The sequence below is a fragment of the Adiantum capillus-veneris genome, chromosome 5 (assembly GCF_014529385.1).
Source record: "Adiantum capillus-veneris isolate H3 chromosome 5, ASM1452938v2, whole genome shotgun sequence".
In the NCBI taxonomy this organism is placed as follows: domain Eukaryota; kingdom Viridiplantae; phylum Streptophyta; class Polypodiopsida; order Polypodiales; family Pteridaceae; genus Adiantum; species Adiantum capillus-veneris.
In genome coordinates, this window is record NC_140935.1 from 144,363,544 (window position 1) to 144,372,929 (window position 9,386).

The 9,386-nt window shown below is 44.0% G+C and overlaps 1 pseudogene; it reads left to right on the forward strand.

Moving 5' to 3' along the window:
- Window positions 1-1,806: 1,806 nt before the first annotated feature.
- LOC147458225 (uncharacterized) lies at window positions 1,807-2,563 on the forward strand (annotated as a pseudogene).
- The last annotated feature ends 6,823 nt before the right edge of the window (window positions 2,564-9,386 follow it).

Genomic DNA, 9,386 nt, shown 5'->3' on the forward strand with positions numbered 1-9,386 from the left:
GTAATTATGCATAAAAAATTAGAAATTTTGAGGTTTTTCTCTACATTTTAAAATTGAAGATTAAAAAGGCTCAATTTACTTTTTTATTGAGGTTGGAAAACGTCAATTTGAAGGTTAGAAAACTCAATTTAATGTGTGTTGTAGGCATATTGGTGCGTTGGCATATTTTAATTTGGCGGTCAGGAGAGATATGCATTGTGGAAAAATGATTTTTCCCAATTTCTGGTCGGACTCTATTGAGACTTGACAGCCAGGCAGATCAACAAATAGGAATCGAGGGCGGGAAAAACTGCCCCTGAAAGTTGAAAATTGTCCTCCCCCTAGCTCGCTATTGTGGGCCACCCCACCAATCAAGGGACAAATTTTTCAAAAAGCAACTGTATCACAAGAAGCAGGTCTCTCTTGAGTCTCCATGGTGCGGCTGTGCGCAGGCGGCAAACTCCAGTGCGCACCTCAAATCCTCACTCTTTTTCCCTCTGTCTGAGTGTTCGGGAAAAATGTGTTTCAGCTTAATATCATGCCGTTTCCAATTTTCAAAATTGCCGGTTGAGGACAAGGGGAAAAGGAAAAATTCCGCCCCAAAATAGAGAAAAATAGTGTAAAAATCCAAAAAAATACCCCATATTTTTTAAATTTCCTTTAGGCAGACTCAAGGAAAGAAATTTTGTATGGTTTGAAAAATGATTTTGCCCAAACGCTTTCACCGACATCATGCTTCAATCAATGTTGGTTGTGCGTTGCTGCCATGAACAGACCCAGGTCCCACTACTCGCCTTGTCCCGCCCAAATGGCCAGCACCTCTCTCTCTCTCTCTCTCTCTCTCTCTCTCTCTCTCTCTCTCTCTCTCTCTCACACACACACACACACACACACACACACACACACACACACACACACACACAGCTGCGGCACAGAAATATTCTCTCCTTCTGCTTCTTCATCTTCTCTCTCTAAGCTGCGGCTGCACAGAAAACCAGGTCTAGATCTCTCAGTTGCGGCTGTGCGCAGGTGATGCCACTGGAGTCTGGACTCCTCTCCAGAGCTCTTTAAGCTTAATACCATATTTAGGATTTAGGATTCCCAATCCAGACTGCGTGTAACTTTTTTCAGCCACTGATGATTCCCACGGCCCCACCAAGCCGCGCGTGCCCACACACACACGAACATGGTAAGGTACACAGCTGGAATCTGGATGATTACCGCCCAATTCCCCCCCCCCCCCCCCAAAAAAAAAAAAACACACACACACTTACTGGTTTATTTGGTGCTCATGCTAATCTCCCGCCTACGCCTTCTCTCTCTCTCTCTCAATCCAATTGCCCCTGCGTATTTGCATATGAGTGCGCCCATGCAGCTTGAACATTCTGCTCCTCCTCTGTATATTCCCCATGTAAGCGGTTCAACTTGAAATCCTGTTGAGATTTATTGAGCACAAACTTGCATCTCCTCATTGTCTCAGCCACCCTCAGCTTCACCTTCATACCTCCCATGGGGCGGCTACATTCTCTCACTTGAGGTCTCGCATTACAAGCTCTCTGCAGTGGTTCAGCCAGCAAGTTGAAGCTCTCTCCTGTGGTTCAGCGAGCAAGTTGTATTACGAGCTCTCTACAGAACGGTTCCCGTATTACAAGCTCTCTGCAGTGGTTCAAGGAAACGATGGCTTCTGAAACACGCTATGCCAGGCATGTATTTGCTCGAGTGTTGCTTTTTTCTCATATTTCCTTGAACGTAAGTTCTTATTTTTATTGAGATTCTTTTAATTTTGCTTCCAGCTTTCCAGATTTGAACTTTGAGCTTAATAAGGTGATGATACGGGACACACCACTAGTGGTTGATTTTGTAGAAAGATTCTGTGGTACATCCCAGTACACAGAGCCTATTTTTTTCAATTGTATCAATGGTAAGCTTCTCTTATACCTTACTATTGAAGGTTGGAATGAAATAGGCATAAAGTCAGTGGCCCATATGTATGCTTTGGTAGGTTGGTCGAAGAGGGTATTAGAAGGTGGTTCCACTTTTGTTCCAAAGAATATAACATTACCAAGCTTTCATACTTCACAGAATGTGAGCATGACCTCACAAAGTGAAGCTCTAGAATACAATCTTCAACCTCAAGAAAAAACTACTTTGCCAGATCTTGTAAGTGACTCTATTTCAAGTCATGTACTAATCCCTATTAACGGTGCACGTCCAATAACATACGATAGGATATTCTATCCTAGGAAGGCAAAGGAAATGTATTCCACTGTTGGAAAATCCTTTCTTATAAAATACTACCATGAGGCATGGGCGTCCTTCAACAGGGGCATGGTGAAAATCAGAGAGTTGTTTGAAATGGGTTTTTGCGGGCAAGACAAAGAGGATTTTTCATCCATTAATCTCTGTAATAGTCGAGAAAAGTCTAATCAAATTCTCAAATTCATTAAAGAAAATATGAAGCACATTCCACCTCTCGACTTTGGAAAACTTGGACTATTGCCATGGAGAGTCGAAGATGTGTATATGAAGGTCTTGGAGCATAGGAACTACATCAGAAAGTGTGGAAAGGGAGTGGTGGATGTAAAGAGGCGTAGATTTTACGCACAAGGAAACAATATTGATCAAAGTCTTGGTTCGAACCACACCGAATCGCAAACGGTATTACATGTATGTATATAGTTTCATTAATTCTTGTTAGTATTGCTTGTATTGGTTGCTTCTTGATCTAATTTCACTATATAATTATTGTTCATTTTAGAATGAGTCACTCATGGATGACATCCCTACTATTGAGGCCTCACAAAGTTCCCCTCGTGGGAATATTGGGTCGACAACATTGCTCAAAGAGGAGCCTCCTCGAGGTGCATTCTACACGGGTCTTGTCAAAGGCGTCATAGACCTCGACGATAGTGATGAGGTGATTTGATTAAAAAAAAGTGAATTCAATTCTTTAAATGTATGTACGTCAATTGATATGGAAAATGGATTTACTGTAAGTCAAATCACATTTTTGTACTTTGTACATAAATGTGTGACAGTGTGTGTGTATTAACTCTTAACTCCATGTGTGCACTCTAAAAATGCTTATTGAAAGTCCTAAGGAAATGGAGTAAGTGAACAATGTCAAAGCTAGATGTTAGTTTGCTCACAAATTAGTACACTCTACCAATATTCATTTTTGTAATGCTTTTCTAATGCTAGTGGTATAGTAAAATATTTCTAATCTCTACCAAAATGTAAGTCCATGCTTTATGTAAGTCATGTTTTGTTGTGTAAATGTAAAGGTCATTCATTCAAAATGGAAAAATGATAAAATAGGAAAAGACAGCCATCATGTCTTTGTGTTTGTCAAAATGTAAGTCCATGCTTTATGTAAGTCATGTTTTGTTGTGTAAATGTAAAGGTCATTCATGCAAAATGGAAAAATGATAAAATAGGAAAAGACAGACATCATGTCTTTGTGTTTTTTAACATCAAGTAGATTAGCTCAAGTTTTTTTCTCCATTTAGTATCTCTTTTCTTTTGCTTTGGTATGTGTCCTCTCTCTACACTAGAGCACTAACCTTACACAACACTAGCTCTTTTGTGATTTATGAGAAACCTGATGGATTTTATTTCATTTTTAGGATATGACTAGGCCATTTTCAAAAGATGTAGAGCAGTTGAATAGAAGCACAATTGTCAGCGGCTCCATTTCTAATGAGATCCAAAATGATTTTGACTATAATGTAAGTCTTGAGGACTTTGTGCAGCAAGGTGGGACCAGTTTACAAGACAAGCGGATAGGAGCGAAAGTTAGACACTCTCTTTGCCTCTCTCTCTCTCTCTCTCTCTCTCTCTCTCTCTCTCCCCCCCCCCCCCCCCCCCCCTTCTCTTTTTAAATGACTTATTTTTAGTTGAAAGCAATCTAGCGCTTATCATTCTTTAAAAGGATGAATTTTGATTCATGTATATTAGTAATTGATTGTCAAATGTTGTAGGAAAACATTATTCTATCTCATTCAAGCAGCTCGCAAGAGTCTAATGAAACAAGGAAGGATCTCAACATGCAATGCTTGGGTGGTAACGAACATTCAAAGCCGAGGGATAAATGTTGTCAACAAATGATCTGACATAGGATTTAATAGTTTTGTAAGTAAAACCTGAGGTGTAAGAAAATTGCTTCACTCCTTTCTTCCCCCATGTCCCACCTCTCTCTCTCCCTCTCCCCCCCCCCCCAAACACACACTAAAAAAAACAGATAAAAAAACTATTCTTACTTGGTTTGTGTGTGCTCTTTGTTAAATTCTAACTTTGATTCATAGGATAAAGAAAACAATACCAAGAAGCCGACAAAAAAGTTTGCAAGCCTGTCTTCAGTGATGGTAATCATTGCCACTATGATTTAAACTAGCTTTAAATTTATATAATATCCTTATCTCCATGCCATGTACTTAATGAGAGTTTCGTCTCTTAGAACACCTCTAACAAGGAGCCTCTTAAAAAGAAAAAGAAGACGCCAACCCTTAGTGGAAGGAAGGTACGCTCTGTGATTAACTCAAATGTTGCTATGAGTATGGTAGTTTATCAAGTTTCTTGATCATATGTAGGCTCTTTGTGATCTCTCCAATAAAATCTCATCGTCTATGGCCAACGAGAATAACCCCACAGTGAGTGGAAAATTTAGTAATTTGATTTTGTGAATGTTTGGACATTCTTAAGGACGATTAATTTTGATTAATGGTTTTCTTGTGTAGATGCCTATAGCAACAAAGTCGTGTCGAATTGTTAAAAAGCCCCGAAGGTTCAACGATAACTATGATGAAGAGGTGAGATTAAGGAAATGTAAAACTTCCACATGATATTACTTGGTGATTGTAAACTAGCATTTCTTTAAGTTACTAATTTTTGGTTTGTTAAATTCTTAAGGTTGTGGAGGAGGTCTTGTGCAATGACTGCATGGAGGCAATCGCAATGGACACATTGAACCTAGATGATGTAGATGATATGTATGGCCAACTTTGGCCAGCTGTAAGAGATCTGAAGAGCATTCACAAGTCACATTTCAAACATTGCACTAGCAAATCAAAGCAAGAAGATCTCTTGAGATCTTATGTGGAGTGGATTGCTACCACTAAAGCTTCTATTTAATCGCCCTCTGTATTTTTAATCAATTTAAAAATGAATCTTTGCCAAATTCTCCACCCTTTTGCCCTTTTGTCTCTTCATTCTACATGTGCTCATATTTATGTTTTGCTTGAAATAGAGAAATTTTTGATAATGGGTGAAAGAGAAGAATCATTCATCGTGTTATTATACATATATTGATAAACGCAGGTATATGAGGCCATGGGATACTGCCTTAGGGATGAGGTGTAAATGTGGCTTTAAAAGTAATGTCATGGTTGCTTTATTTTGAATGATTTGTGGGTGAAAATGTGAACTATCTACTGGAAACTTAATTTTGACTCTAGCTTTAATTTGTTTTTATATGGTTTCAGCGTCCAGCATTTCCAAATGGGAAAAAGAGTTTCCCATGTAGAAGTTCTAATATCCCAATTGGTAATTCTAATATCCCAAGTGGAAACTTTTCAAGTTGGGGGTGAAGTGTTTTTCCATGTTAGGAAAATTAGATTACCATGTGCATGAAGAAAACCTATGAAGAAAAGTCTTGATTTCTTTATGGTAAAAATACCTAGAAGTATTTTACATCATGGAAAACTTTTCAACATGGAAATTCAGATGCTACACATTTCTCAATTGGAAAAGGGAATACCTCTTTCAATTTATAGTTGAATCTGGTAATCTTTATAGGAATAATGGTCTCTTTTCCAACTAGAAATTGGTCATGAAGTTCTTGTGACAGCAGCACGCCACAATGCCTCAATTGCCTTGGATAAGAAAGAAAGACCTCAACTGCAACAATTCCCCAAGGAAAATGTCAAAACAGAGCCACATGAGAACAAGCAAGAAGTAGATTGGAAATTAGATAGTGATTTTAAGAAGTTCATGAGCCGTCCCTCCATAGAATCTGCACTCAAGTTGGAAAAGAAACGAGCCGAACAAAGACTTCTGCAGCTAGATCACAAGGAAAGAGGTGGAATTTTCTTCCAAAATTTGTTGTCAGGTGTAGTCAAGAATGCTTTGGTGAAGGAGAAGGAAATATTAGAAAAGAAATGAGTAGAACAAAGACTTGTGCAGCTAGATCGGAAGGAAAAAGGTTGAAATTTCTTCTAAAATTTGTTTTCAGGTTTAGTCAAGAATGCTTTGGTGAAGGGGGAGGGAAAGGTCATTGGCTGACCTTTCCCTCCCGTCAAGAGTCGGGGGGAGGAGGGCCAATCACCATGCACGAGCTGTACACAAGGTCGCCCCAAGCACAGGCTTGCTACGACACACTACACAGGAGTTGATGAAAGATTGCACACAATTTGGTGATAGCTGCATTTTCTAGCTGCTGACGTGCCTACCAATTATTGTCTCACAGTCTGTAAATTACTTTCGCTGATGTGTCGACTGCTCAACTCGTTTCGTTCGCCGACTTGGCATCGTATAAGTGGAGGTTGCAGCAGTCAATTATGGTTGCTAACGCGCCACACATCATCTTGTTACAGTGACATATTCTTCTCAGTAATGCAAGCGTGTTGGACGGCTGATATCACTTGCCCTTCCACCCCCAACTTGACGATGTAGGGAATGACCCTGCAGTAGCCATTCCTTGAAATAATGGGCGACCGCATGGCAACCGACAGAGGCCGAGAGTCATGCTGGGAGAACATTATTTTAAGGAATGGCAAGTGGAGGGCCATTCATGGCCATCAATGGTTGTGGAGTTGGGGGCCAAGATTGCACCAATGTGTGCTTTGTACAAACACGGTTGCAGGCAGTACAATATTCCGTATACTGATTTGGTCTTGCATGGCTGGTTACACACTGTACAAGATTCTGAGTGCTAAGTTGTCAGGCAGTGAAGCAAATTCTATGTGTTGACTTGGGCAGCAGCGATTGGCATGAAGCTTTGAAATTCAGCCTACTACTTGGCAACCACTTTGGGGTGGGATTCTGCAGTAGAAAGCACATTTAATGGAGGACTCAGATGTGCACCCTCCCTCCCCACGGCCTTGATGGAGAAGGAAAGATTAGAAAAGGCAGATCCAGCAACTTTTAAAGCTCTTGATCTCAGTAAGTTACGAAACTGTATTTTGGCCGATGTCGTATCGTACGCTCCCCCTGCACCTGTCCCCCCCCCCCCCCGCTCCCATCACTAGCTCCCCCTCCCGCCTCCCTAGCACTGTCAGCTCCCTCTGTTGCGTGCGCGCTGCCCCTTACCTTCCCCTTGCGCTGTCCGTCTGCCTCGCCAGTTGCACCCCGTCCATAGCCCTCGCTGTCCACCCCTCTCCTACTCGCCTTGCGCTGCGCTCACCCTTTGTCGCTTCCAGCTTGCCCCACGCTGTCCCCCCCCCGCCCCCCCCCCCCCCCCCCCCCCCCCCATCCCTCTTCTCGCTCACTGAAACCCCCCCTTCCCCCCCCCCCCCCCCCCGTTCTGTTCATTCTCTTCCATACCCTACCAGAAGTTTTTCCTTCGATTGGCTCTAGCAGTGCTGATTCCTCGACAGTGCTAGTTGAGGCTTCTTGCAGAGAAATTTCTTATCTGCTCCTTCTTCGCCACAGCAGCAGACACAGATGGAGGCTCAAGCTCCGCCACAGAGGGACTCTGATGAATTCCCCTCGCCCGACCCCACTGAGCCCACCATTCAACTTGCTCTCACTCCGACAAAGCAAGCGAGCTTAGTCGTAGAGGTGGAATGCCTGCAGGCGACTTCCCTCGTCTGCAAGATTCTCGCCACCAGACCCAGTAGAGGAGAGTTGTGTGACATTCTCCAGGCTCGCCTTCTTGTAGAGGTGGGCAAGATCTTGGACGTTCAGTTCCTCACATGTAGTTACTATCAGGTAGAGTTTGAGACCTCCGAGATGGCGTCCAAGGTCATTGCGATGAGCCTCTTGATCATCCGAGCAGTTCGAGCCCACTTTCGACAGTGGAGACACAGTTTTGACCCAGCTTCGGATGTTTTGTTAGAGGAGGCAGACCTTCCCATCTCAGTCTGCTTTCCTGGTTTCAGGAGGGAGTACCTACCACTTTTGTCTAGGATAGCCTCAGAGATTGGGATTGTCCTAAAGACACCTCGCATGGCAGCCTCAGTTGTTGCCAAGGTGGCCGACATTCCCTCAGTACGAGTTTTGGTTAGGGACACTCACACTCTCCCGAAGGTCATACTACTTCCTTGGGTGAGTGGGGGTTGGTTCAGACAGAGTGTGGAGTATTCGGGCCTCCCGAATCAATGTTTCATTTGTCGGCAGATGGGCCATCTTGCGAAGGCCTATCCACGAAGGAGACCCTGACCTACTCCACAAGCCCAACCCTAGCCTTCAAGGGAGGCCAGCAGCAGCAGCCACAGCCACAGAGTACACAAGCAAAGACACCCTCCGAGCCTAGGGCTCAAGCAGAGGAGGGCTGGCAGCAGGTTCGTGGTTGACGTCGGTAGGGGCCACCGCGTGAGCCTGGCACTTAGAGTGGTCCTCAGGCTCCTGCCTAACAGCAGTGGGTTCCCATGGGGAACTGTTTCGACCCTATACAGCAGGACGAGGTCCCTGCTCCAGCGTCCACCTCAGTCCCACCCCCCCCCCCCCCCCCCCCTCTTCCACCTCGCCCCCTCCTCCTTCTCTTGTTGCCTCTACTTCTCGCCCTCCCACCTCTGTCGTTCCTCCTCGCCCTCCCTCTTCCCCTTCTCCCCCTCCTCCTCCCGCACCAGTCCCGCAGCCGTCCCAAGGGGCATGGCCTTCCTCAACTGCTAGGAGATCTCTTGGCAGCGGCTTTGCCATGAGTCACTTAGCGAGAGAGGGACATCCTTTCTTGCGACCCCCTCTTATGGTGCATATGTCTCCCTTTGTAGCAGTTCCTTGAGGTCTAAGGAGCTTCGACATTCGTTGCCGTTGGGATTTCTTTCCCTACGACTTTACATGTTTTCTTGGCGGGCCCTCACCAAACCTTGAGGCTGCCTGCCTCAGAGTTCATGTACGTTTCCTTACAGCTAGGGGGATAGAGGCCTTGGACTCCTTGGTTGGCTTCTCTTTTCCTCTATGCGGCAAGGACCATGTTGAGTGGACTATAGACTTACTTTTGAAGTGGCTTCAGACATAGGCCCTAGAGTTTTCTCACCACATGGGAGACCTAGGGGCTACATACTTGCTTCAGACTCTTTGGCCATTGGCCAAGTTTGTTGTGACACCTCCAAACGCAGCAGGATGTAGATACATTGTGGTTCACTTTTTTGCTGACACGCAGAGCCCGCCATGCTATGTACACATACATGAGGACTCATGGTCAGAGGAGGTATCTTTACGCACGGCTCGGTCTACTTGGGCCTGGGCTA